At 40.4% G+C, this 10,774-nt stretch overlaps 1 long non-coding RNA gene across 2 annotated transcripts; it reads right to left on the bottom strand.

Annotated features, from left to right (window-relative positions):
• Positions 1 to 904: 904 nt before the first annotated feature.
• Positions 905 to 9,348, bottom strand: LOC138110825 (uncharacterized). 2 transcript variants are annotated; one of them, XR_011151091.1, is made up of 5 exons: positions 8,958 to 9,348; positions 8,695 to 8,816; positions 8,341 to 8,367; positions 2,301 to 2,425; positions 905 to 2,153 (listed from the first exon to the last, which is right to left on the bottom strand). It is a non-coding gene; the product is annotated as an uncharacterized lncRNA (long non-coding RNA). The 2 variants fall into 2 exon arrangements; XR_011151092.1 differs by having other exon boundaries at positions 2,301 to 2,375.
• Between the last annotated feature and the right edge of the window lie 1,426 nt (positions 9,349 to 10,774).

Here is a 10,774-nt window from a genome sequence, read left to right as displayed (position 1 = left end):
CTTGCATGCCTGACTATTTGAGATGTATTACACTCTGTGGGTAGCCGCTTGACACAGCCATGGGCTTCCACCCTCTGAGCAGGCAGCTGTGCCTAACAGAGGAGCCATGAAAGCAAGCAGGCTGAGCCAGACACAGCTGTAGCCACACAGGCTTACTAGTGACCGCTGCAATGGCCAGGAAATCTGGATGTGACAGGGGTATGACCAGCACCCCTTGATTTGTGGCAGCCCCTGAGCTTATCACCCCTGGGCAGTGAGCAAAAGGGAGGCTGTGCATGGAGGGTGGTAACGCCTCAGGACAACCCAAGTTCAGGATTCCTGTAAGTCCATCTTGCAAAACCTTAACTTACAAACCTAGGGACCGGGACAGGGTATGCTGAGATGTGTCACATCTTCCAGATGCTCCGGTGCCCTCACAGCCCCCAAACCCACTTCCATCAGCCTCCTTTGTATCTTTTGCCCAGAACTCTAGAGCACAGAGATAGATCCAGATTGGCAAACTGCTTCTCTTGGGGATTTTGCTCCCGAGCAGGTGGTGCACTACTGGTCCCAGCCATGTAAAGGACAATTCTGAATACTCTGAATGCCTCTCTTCTCTCTCTCTCTTTACCTATTACTGGAATGACAGAACCTGAAGTGAAGACTTGGCTGGGAGGGTGTGTTTTCAGTCTGCTCTAGGTTTTTTCACATGAGATGTCTATCAGTGACACAGATGTGTTTCCTTGGACACTGTATAATTTGAGGGTGTGCACACAATGCACTGCAAAAAATAACTTATTTTTACTTTCTAACATGATGAAGAAGCCATAAATCTGTAGAAACTTACACCATGAACTGAGTACCAGAATATCAAAAGAAGAAAGAGGATTGCAAACTCATTTATTTTGCTGTTCCATTTCCAGCATCATGTGAATTGGGGCTACAAGTTTCACATTGGTATTCAGGAGGTCATTTGTCACACACAGAGAAATAAATTAGAGGGAACATTAATGGTGACAAGCATACAAGACTACTGAACAGCAGAAGCATTTCAATCCTGTTGGGAACGACAAGCAAATTTTCACAGATCTCTGGTCCACTTGCCATAAATCCAGCATATCAGTAATGAATGCATTCAAGCACACCTCTGAACTGTCATTGCATAGATTCTTGTATTAATATGTGTGACTATACAGGTCTAAATTTAAAGTCTAAAGTTAAAGGTCTACATAAAGCCTACTTTTCAAGGAAGCATGTTTCATATAACATTTTCTTGAGTTAGAAAGAAGTCTTTTAAATTATTTTAAGATTCCCTAATCCTGTTTACTGTATTTTTCTGAGAGAAAAGGAAAATCTCGTGGCTATTACAGACTTTTCTTGTGCTTATGGCATAGTCCCTTCACATTAAAAACAAAAAGGAAAAAAAAAACCAGAAAGAAACCTGTGTATGTTGCACTAACAATTACAATAAAACTAGTAAAATCTTTACACTGTCAGAAGGACAAGATAAATTCTCTCTGTAGTGACTCATATGACCAATGTGGCAAGAGGATTCAGAGTCTAAAGGTTTATTTCATCTTCTCTCTCCCTTGCTTCTCTCCCACCAAAGGAGTCTGGCTAAATCAAAAACACTGATGCAGCACCATTCCTGTTTCCCTGGAAATGTTATCCATCGTGAGCAGTGACTTGAAGTCACAATTACTTGGGAATCTTTATTAAAACATAATGTTGAGATTTTAGCTAAGATTAACTACATTCAGTCCCCTAAGTTTTCTCACACTGACATGGAAACTCTTTGGGAATTACTGAAGTAAGTAATTTTTTACTTTTTTTCATTAATATTGAAATGCTGAAGAATACAAATCCCCTTTTTTGTACACTGGTATAAAGCATGGGTAAGACTAAAACAAGTGCATTTAAATAAGTGGATGATTCTCACTGGTTTTATAGCAGCAAACATTGCCACCTTGGTCCTGATGCAGCAAGAGACGAACAGAGAGCATTTCAGCAAAAGACCTGTTTCTCTAGATAGTTCTGTAAGAGCTCTTTCCTTTGGAATACAGATTGAACATTGCAGACAGGCCTCAATTTAGTATTGACTTCAAAGGGGAAATCTGTGACAAATGTCCCATGTTTCTAGCTTGTTTGAAGATGGAGACATACTGACACCCTTCCTGTCAAGGAAGAAGGAAGGAAAGGAGGTTTGTTTAGTCCAAATCTCCATTGGTTGCTTTCCAATACATCAGAAAACTGGTATGTAGTCAGTCTCTCTAAATAAGAAAAAGGAAAAAGTAAGACAGCTCAGTGATTAATATGCTTACTTGAATGTCAGAGATGTATGTTCAAATCCTTCTTCTGTCAGACAGTGGAGCAGGGATGTGAAGCAAAACCCTGTGCTTGAGGAGAAGATCAGTCAATCTTAGCTGGGTTTCTGCATCCGTCTCTCCTGACAATTTTTTTTTCAGTGGATATAAAATACAGAAATAATCACTGCAGCAGAAGTAACTCTGCTTTGTCATGAAAAATGCCTTAACCTTCAGGCTACAGGATTTCCTTGCTCTGTCCTTTTGTGATCTGACTGCATTTTGTGCAAGGCTTTATGTATTAAGCGAATTAAGCTGATTTTATTCATCTGAGATCAAAGAATAAGCATGATACAGAAGGGACAATTCTTGTCAAGTGTAAAGTCAAGCTGCACATGTGTCTAATGGGAAAAATGTAAAGTAATTTACAGGAAGGAAAACTAGTGTGTTGGGGAGGTGCCTCTAGAGGGTTAAATCATGGCATAGCAGAAGCTTTGAAGACCCAGTCTTTAATTGGAAGTTGGAGCATGATGCCTAAAATCCTTTATGAATCCAGCTGGGTGCTCTCAGGGTAAAATATGAAGGCCAGTCATAAAATAAATGGGGTGGAAATTCAGTGTAGAGCAAGTCCATTGACTTCAATCCTTTCCTCCACCTCTGCATGTGAGGGCACAGGTGCAGTTCCACGAACCTGCCACCTCACCCTTATGCAGTCTCCTTGTACCTGACCTCTCCTCCCATGTCTTTGGCATGCCCAGATTGCCCTGAAGGATCAGGCATAAACAGAACGTGCTCTGCCAAATAAGAACACTTTATTTGTAGCTGACACACAGGAACTATTGTTCTTGGGTTGTTTATGCTTTATTCCCTCTGGCATCTGCTAATATATTCTTAGTCTGATTCTTATCTCTTACTGACACACATCAGAAGCATTTCTAAACCTCTGGGCCGAGAAGGGTTTGACATTTCTAGTTCAGATCAATATCACATCAGCAGAGATGAGTCAAACACTTGCAGCTCTCATTCCTGTATTATTTATCCACATTCAATTGTCTCTCACCTCTTATTGACCTTTTCTATTCAACTAATATGAAACTAAGGACCTTTGAACCAAAGTGCCAAGTGGTGCAGCTGGATTGCAGACTATCTATTGTCCCGAGTAATGGGCAGCTAAAGCAACAACTTGCAATCTTCACTGCTCATTCGTGCCTTACCTGGGAAAATGCCGCTGAATGTGAACCAATCCCCCGGTAACTTGGCCTGTTGGTAGAGCTCATCGGTACCTAAACTAGATTCCTGCAGACCCTAACCTATCCCCCTACATTACAGTGTGTCTGGTGAGCACCAAGCACAAACTACTGTCACTGTGTTTTCATACCACATAGAAGTAGACAAAGTGTATGATGGCTGAAATCTGAAACCAGCAGAGCAGTGATAACAGTCCCTCCCTTCACAGACAATCCCTGAACCCTGGTGATTTTCAAGGGCAGCCTGTGGCTGGTATTACTCTAAATGACGCCAGGAAATGAGGCCACTTTTTGTTTTCACATCCTATTATTCATGGCTTGTTTTAGATATGATTATATGGATTCTAGGGTTGTTTTTTGTCTTCAGCTAAACAGTAGTTAGGGCTTTACTTTATCCTATGAATAGATGCATGTCTTTCTCAAGGGTTCCCAGAATATTAGGGGAAGAATAACCACAAGTGTCCAGAATCAGGCAGAATGGGCATACACATACTCAGTGGGTACACAGTTTGCAGATGAGCACTTTTCCTTTCACAAACACACACCCACCACTGAACAGATTAATGACAGGCTCAGGTGGGACTCAATCTGCACAGATCTACAGGAGACACGGGATGTTCACGTGTTTTCTGCAGCCCTGAGATATTAATATCTGCAGTACAAGGATGGTATCATTGCTGCTACTGTATGATATAATCTAATAGAAATAATAAGTCAATTAAACCAGGGCCTGGCACACAACCATAATACAAAAATTAAAAAACTATATTAAAATAACAGAACCTACTCCTGGATGAAAATGTAGATCAAGTCTACCTTGTGAATGGGTAATTGCTAATGTATGGAATATGTGACTGTGTTCTGAAATGAGCGTTCTTTGATGCCTTTAGTGTTGGCAAACCTCAATCCTTGAAAAATAACATTCTCATATGTCATAACAGAGATATTTGTTTCATTTAAATTGGGAAAAACTCTCAGAGCTGCAAAGATTTTAACCTTCACATGAAAGAAATGCAGGTAAGACACATCCATTACTTAGACCATGAATAATTTCTAAAAAATAAAGTTGAGATATGAATTTAATTTTCCTATTTTAATTAGACACAAAGTAACACCCCAGTCCTAAATATTCCACATCCTGGTGCGTGGGAAGTCCAAAGTAAGACACTAATTTTTTTTCTTGAGACTATCTGCATTCAAAATGCACTTCCTCCAGAGCATATAAAGAACTCCCTTGTCTTTATTTCCTGTAAAATTTGAGGCTCCTAGGCACCATCTGATGAGTATACAACCATTAAGGATAGCAAGAGTAAGTACCGCTGAACACACATTTAACACACAAGTGCAAAGGATGGCACTGTTGGCCTTTTTTACTATGATAAACAGGAAAGGAAAAAAGCCATGTGCCATACAGCAAGATCCTCTTCTCCCTCTTCAACAGTATACAGATACTCTGCTTCTATGTCTTGCAAGCAAAAAATGAGGAACATTTAAAACAGACTTTCTTGAGAAGGAAATGCTTTAAGAGTTGCCATTATTTAAAAAGGGAAAGGAGGAAAATGCATCAATTAAGTGAACTAAAGCCTTTTTAGTCTGTCTAGTCTCACAAAAAGAATGACAATAAATATTTCCATAAAAGGTATGTTTACCTCCCATAATCTCCATGACAACAATTATTTCACTAGGCTCAGAATTTTCTTCCTTCCTTTTATTTTTTTCATCTTGAATTAGCTGCTTGTGCAGACAAGCATCTGCTGCCTCTCCATCTCACAGCTGCTCCTTCTTGCTTTTATTCTTACCAGTCTGTATCCCTTACCCATTTTCAAGAAAATACTACAAGACTCTCTCTGAAATGGTCAGTCTGGGCAAAAGGCCAGGAAGTGAAATCAACTCTTTACCAATGGATTTCCTTCTATTTTACTTTATTTCCCTAGGAAATTTTGTCTCATACCAAAAAGCCTTCCAGTAGCAGAAGTTTGTTGTATAATTACAATATTATAGGAAGTTACTATAAATGTGGGTGTTTCTCACTTCAAATGGAAATTCACTGATTTCCAAAAATGCTTTTACTTAGGTCAAAATCTGATAAAATACCAGAAACCTGCAATAGGATTGGGGGTAGATATGAATTAGTCTCTCATTCTTCTCTTCTGTTTGCTTTTTTTCTAGGATGAGAGGACATCAGAACTGAACACTTTTACAGGCCTCCAAGACGTATGGTTTACATTGGCTACTGATAGTACTTTTGTGGACCAGGAAGTAAATTGCATAAAGGTGGTGTTTAACTTATCACAGAAATGCTTTTTAAGGATGTCCTTCAAGCCACAAAGCAAGCTTCAAGGCTGTGAACATCCCTCAGGACACAGTGCGCCTCCTGCAGCTGCCTGACAGAATATGCTTGAAGACCCATGTGCTGACTTTATGTGGTAACTGCCTCTCACTTTGGCTGTGGCTGTCCTTTGTTCTGTGTTCACAGTCCTGCACCCACCTGGTATCAGGCTGCTGTGGGGCCCCTCCCCTCCCCTCCCCTCCCCTCCCCTCCCCTCCCCTCCCCTCCCCTCCCCTCCCCTCCCCTCCCCTCCCCTCCCCTCCCCTCCCCTCCCCTCCCCTCCCCTTTCAATCAGACATTGAAATACAGGCATAAACAAAAAACACAACTGAAAGCTCTGATTTTGCAGCATGCAGACACTTCACATGGACCTATAGGATATGCCAAAGCTCTGACCACTGCTGGGTGTCTATTATTCAATGTATGGAGAAAAGAGAAGATGATGAAGGGCGGTTTGATACCACGATGCATTTCAGGGCTTTTGCTATTTTTGACATTGTTTGCTGCAAAATAGAGCATATGGCCATACCTGCCTCTAGTTCTTGTGGACCCCCTCATGCCGATGTATATTCAACACAAAGGGGCTCATATGGAGCAACCAGACAGTGCTACATAATACAGGAGATGTGAAGAATTTTGAGGCTGGGATGGAACCAGTATGAATTATCCAGTCAACAAAAGGAAGGGAGTGAGCTAGAGTAAGAATAAAAAATATTTATACTCTACTGTATTTTTGGAAAAGATTTAGTGTGTTTAATTTGAGAGTTCTGGAGATCATTTCCCCTAGCTAATTACAGAACTGGAATCTTCCTTAATAACTCATTGAAGATTAGTGGAACTGTTAACAGAATACATTATTTTCTTGCATACTTAGCAATGGAAACATGAACATATAAACTGATCAGGCTTTAAGGGGAACATATGCATATGGGGTAATGCTACAGCCGTATCAATGCAGTTCCTCTACTAAATGTCCCCTTAGCAGGTCAGGATTAGTTATATTTTATGTCCATGTCATAAATGTAACAGATATACCACTGTGTTCATACCAGCAGTTAAATATCATTCCTTGTTACTAAGTCCCATAGCTACGTGATAATGTCACTGGAAATTATTATTATAGTAGACAGGGACTTGCATGACCCCTGCTGGGTTGTCTTTTCCAAACTCTGTAACTGAACCTTGTAATCTACAAAGACCTTTTGAGAGATGAATAATTAAATTCTTACGATCATGCACTTTGTTACAATACGGCAGAAATTCCTATTTTTGTTTCCTATCCTGTTCCCTGGAAAAGTAACAAAAGCATGCTGGATTCCACCTGGCATTTTTACTCCTTGTTGCAAGTTGTTTGACTGAATACAGAGAAATTAATAAGAAATCTTGTCACACTGTTGAAATGAGACAGTTCTCATTGACTTCAAGAAGGTCTTACTTCTAAAACTTTGGTATTTTCTTAAAGAATAATATAACTTTAGTGAGAAAATACTTTGTCTAAACACAAGTCAGATCTGAAATGTAGGGCTGCCTTATTTGCTAAACCATATATATATTTATATATTGTACCACAATATACCATATATATATGTTTATATAATATAGATATTGTTTCATGAAGCACTTAGTGACAAAAGGAGGATTTAACACATAATTTTTGAGGCACACTGCCAAGTGACAGCAATTCTCAATTCAGCAATTGTTTAAAATACCTGTTTACATTGGGTTAAATTATTACCTATAATTTAGCAAAATACTGAAAGATGGGGAGTAAGTTTTGACTTTACCCACAAAAAATTCAGCAGAAGGATGTCTGGATCCAGTAGAGATCCTAGCTGGGACCAGAGGGAAGGGGAGAGCTCATAGGGACTGTACAGCCTGACCACAGCCAACTGGTGTAAACTCCATGAGGCTGCACCAAGCTAAAAGGCTGCAGCTGTGCAAACAGGCAGTGCTGCCAGAATATTGATCTTCCTTTCTTGCTGCCTCTCCATAGTTTCCAACTCCAAACAAATCTGTATCATGCAACAAACCGCAATATGATATTTTACGTGTACAGGCCAGGTGATAAATGGGGGTGTACATCAGCAGCCCTCCTTTACATTAGCAGAAAAGATAGCTGCTTCTATATTTTAGATACTGTCTCCAGGTTTTGTGGCATAATGGGTAGACAGATCTATTCCCAGACATTTTCCTGTATTCCCTTTGGGAAAGAGAAATTTACGCTCCTTATGCTCTACACATTTTAGTTTGACATGATCATTTTACTTGTCCCCTTTGAAACAAGGCAGATCTTTTTTCTGCATCATCCATCTACCTCCAAGAAGTAAAATATGGCTCTTAGCAAGATCAGGATACTGTATCCCTCAACAAGACTATTACTAATGAAAATACACCCCCTTAGGCCCTAGCAGTAGCAAAGTATGTGCTGATATAAGGATGACATATTTCCTGGTTAGTTGCAAAAACAATAGTTGTAATTTACCTTATAAAAATACAAAAGGAATCCACCCTAAAAGAGAAAAGTAGTTTTATTAATTCAGCACTCCTCTCATAACTCCTTAGTAAAAATGTACATATTATTATAAGATAGATACATTTACATAATGAAATAAAAAAAAAAAATCCCAATGGCTCTTAATAAAAATACCATTAAAGCAAGCCACTGTTTTTTCAAGAGCTAAGATCTTACAGGAAAAAGACTAAGGAATGACTAAACCTAAATAAGGCTTTTACTATTGACAGCAAAAGCTACATTAGAGCTTATATATTTATCAGTTATAACATCCACATTTGTGTAATAAAGACTTCTTTATATGTAGAAGTTTAGTTGCCTCACCTGTGGACTGGTACCAGTATTTGTGTAGGAGTAGCTAATCCTCTCTTTCAAAAAGGACTTCTTCAGGAAAAGTCCCATGAAGACACTTAATGAGTGATTTCTTATTTATATAAATGAAAGAACTAGAAAGAACAACAAAAAACAGAGGAAGAGCTGTTTTCTGGAGATCAAGCAGACCTGTTATTTTTAAAATATTTTGCAGGACTCCTAGAGGCAGCAGTAGGACAGAAGAGCAGATATACAGGTAGGTTGAGTAGACGTACAGCAACTGCCTCTATTTTCAGCTGACAAAAGCCTTCAGTTTTGGCACACAGTGTTTTCATCCTTCTGTGAGGTACAAGTTCCTCCGATGAGATTGGACTGCCCAGGGCACTGGTGGCTAACCTGTTTTTCTGAACTGGTTTGCCATTTTGCTGGTTCAAATACAGCCTAGGAAATTAAAGTCATGGCCTGTGTGAAATGAGCCGGTAATAGCCATCAATTACCTGGTAGAGAGGCAAGTCCAGATAGCTCAAATCATGCCCTTGGCTAACAGCTGAGAAGAGAAGCAAGGGAGCAAATGTTTTCATGGACTGAGCTGCATTCTCCTCCTCAGGGACAGAGTCTTAGCTTTGAAGAATACCATGAAAATTTTGGGGCTTCTAGGTTATCTCTTCTATTTATAAAGTTTATCTTCTATTCAGCTATAATAAACAAACTCAATTTTGAAAGAGAAAACAAAGTGAAGCTGTAGGATTCCAGTGGAATATTAGGCAAAGCCTTGTAAGCATTCCTCAGTAAGATAGCAATAGCAAAGCTGTAGCAGTCTCTCTTCTCTCTCAAACATATCAATCAGATTTGGGGAAAACGGCTCAAGATACTAACTTGACAAGTATGTGCAGAAGCATAGCTTTTGTACATCATCAAAAAAAAACCAACCAGGGGGCTAAAGGAACAATTCATTTAGTTTGGGTACATTTAAAGCTAGATCCAGTGAAGAACTAGGGGTCTGAACAGCAGGTGATAAAGCTTCCTGATGCAAAATGAATTTCATCTTTCCGGCTTAAAATGCAGGCAGGCAGTGAGAATCTCCATGTACTGACCCACACAGGCAGATGGCTCAATGCCTCTGCCCTGATGCACCATGGAGAAGAAGGAATGCAGGAGTGACAATTCCACTAGGCAGCAGAGCTCTGAATACACAGCTGCTACAACACTGTAGACTTTGACTTCGGTGGCTGTTAGCACCTCGACACCCTGATTAACTAAAAATCTGATTTCATCTAGAATTAAAGCAACAAGTTCTTGTTTTGTTATGAAAACCTATTTTCCATAAAACCAAGCCTACTGGTACACAAATGGACTGCAGCTACTGAGAAACCTTATGTTTTAAAAACTTCAGATCAATTATTTATTTTCTGCTGTTTTCTCATATTTTTTTTTTCCTCCATGGTATTCAAATACTAGAAATTTGTATTATTTTTTATTCATAAAACCAAAAATACTGACATGGGTTTTTCCAAAGTAAAAGCTCGAAAACAAAATGCACATATGTGTGCTGTATCTGAATGCACGGCAGGTAACAGCACACAGAAATAACAGGACTATGAAAATGAGCAACATGGGGACTACATTCGGAGGAACAGTTGCAGTGGGTCAGTTAAACTCATTCAAGAACAGCGACTGAAGTCAACGCAGGCACCTGATGTATGATGCATTTAGGCCAGCCTGCTGGAAAACCGCGAACTGAATCAGTTTTTGTGAGTGTTAAATCACACCTTGTATCGAGAGCTAGGGGGTTGATTGCACAGCCTCACCTAACCAAGAAACCCCCATCCTTCAAGGAAGAGATAACTGAATGGACCGGTTTTCTCCGGAAAGCGCTAAGCAACAAGCTAACAAGACGGGCCCGGGCATCTCGGGCACACGGGCCTGACACAGGGCCCGTGACCCCGGTCCCAGAGCTGCCGCTCTGGGCTTCGCCACCCACTGGCCCCTCCGACAGCGCAGCTAGCACCGTCCTCCCCCGCGGCTGGACACCCGCCCACCGGGCTGGGCAAGCGCTTCCTGGCGGCGCCGTGACCTGCTTGCCCCGGGCCCT

Source organism: Aphelocoma coerulescens, chromosome 5 (assembly GCF_041296385.1).
Source record: "Aphelocoma coerulescens isolate FSJ_1873_10779 chromosome 5, UR_Acoe_1.0, whole genome shotgun sequence".
In the NCBI taxonomy this organism is placed as follows: Eukaryota; Metazoa; Chordata; class Aves; order Passeriformes; family Corvidae; genus Aphelocoma; species Aphelocoma coerulescens.
This window is presented reverse-complemented; position numbering and strand designations above follow the sequence as displayed.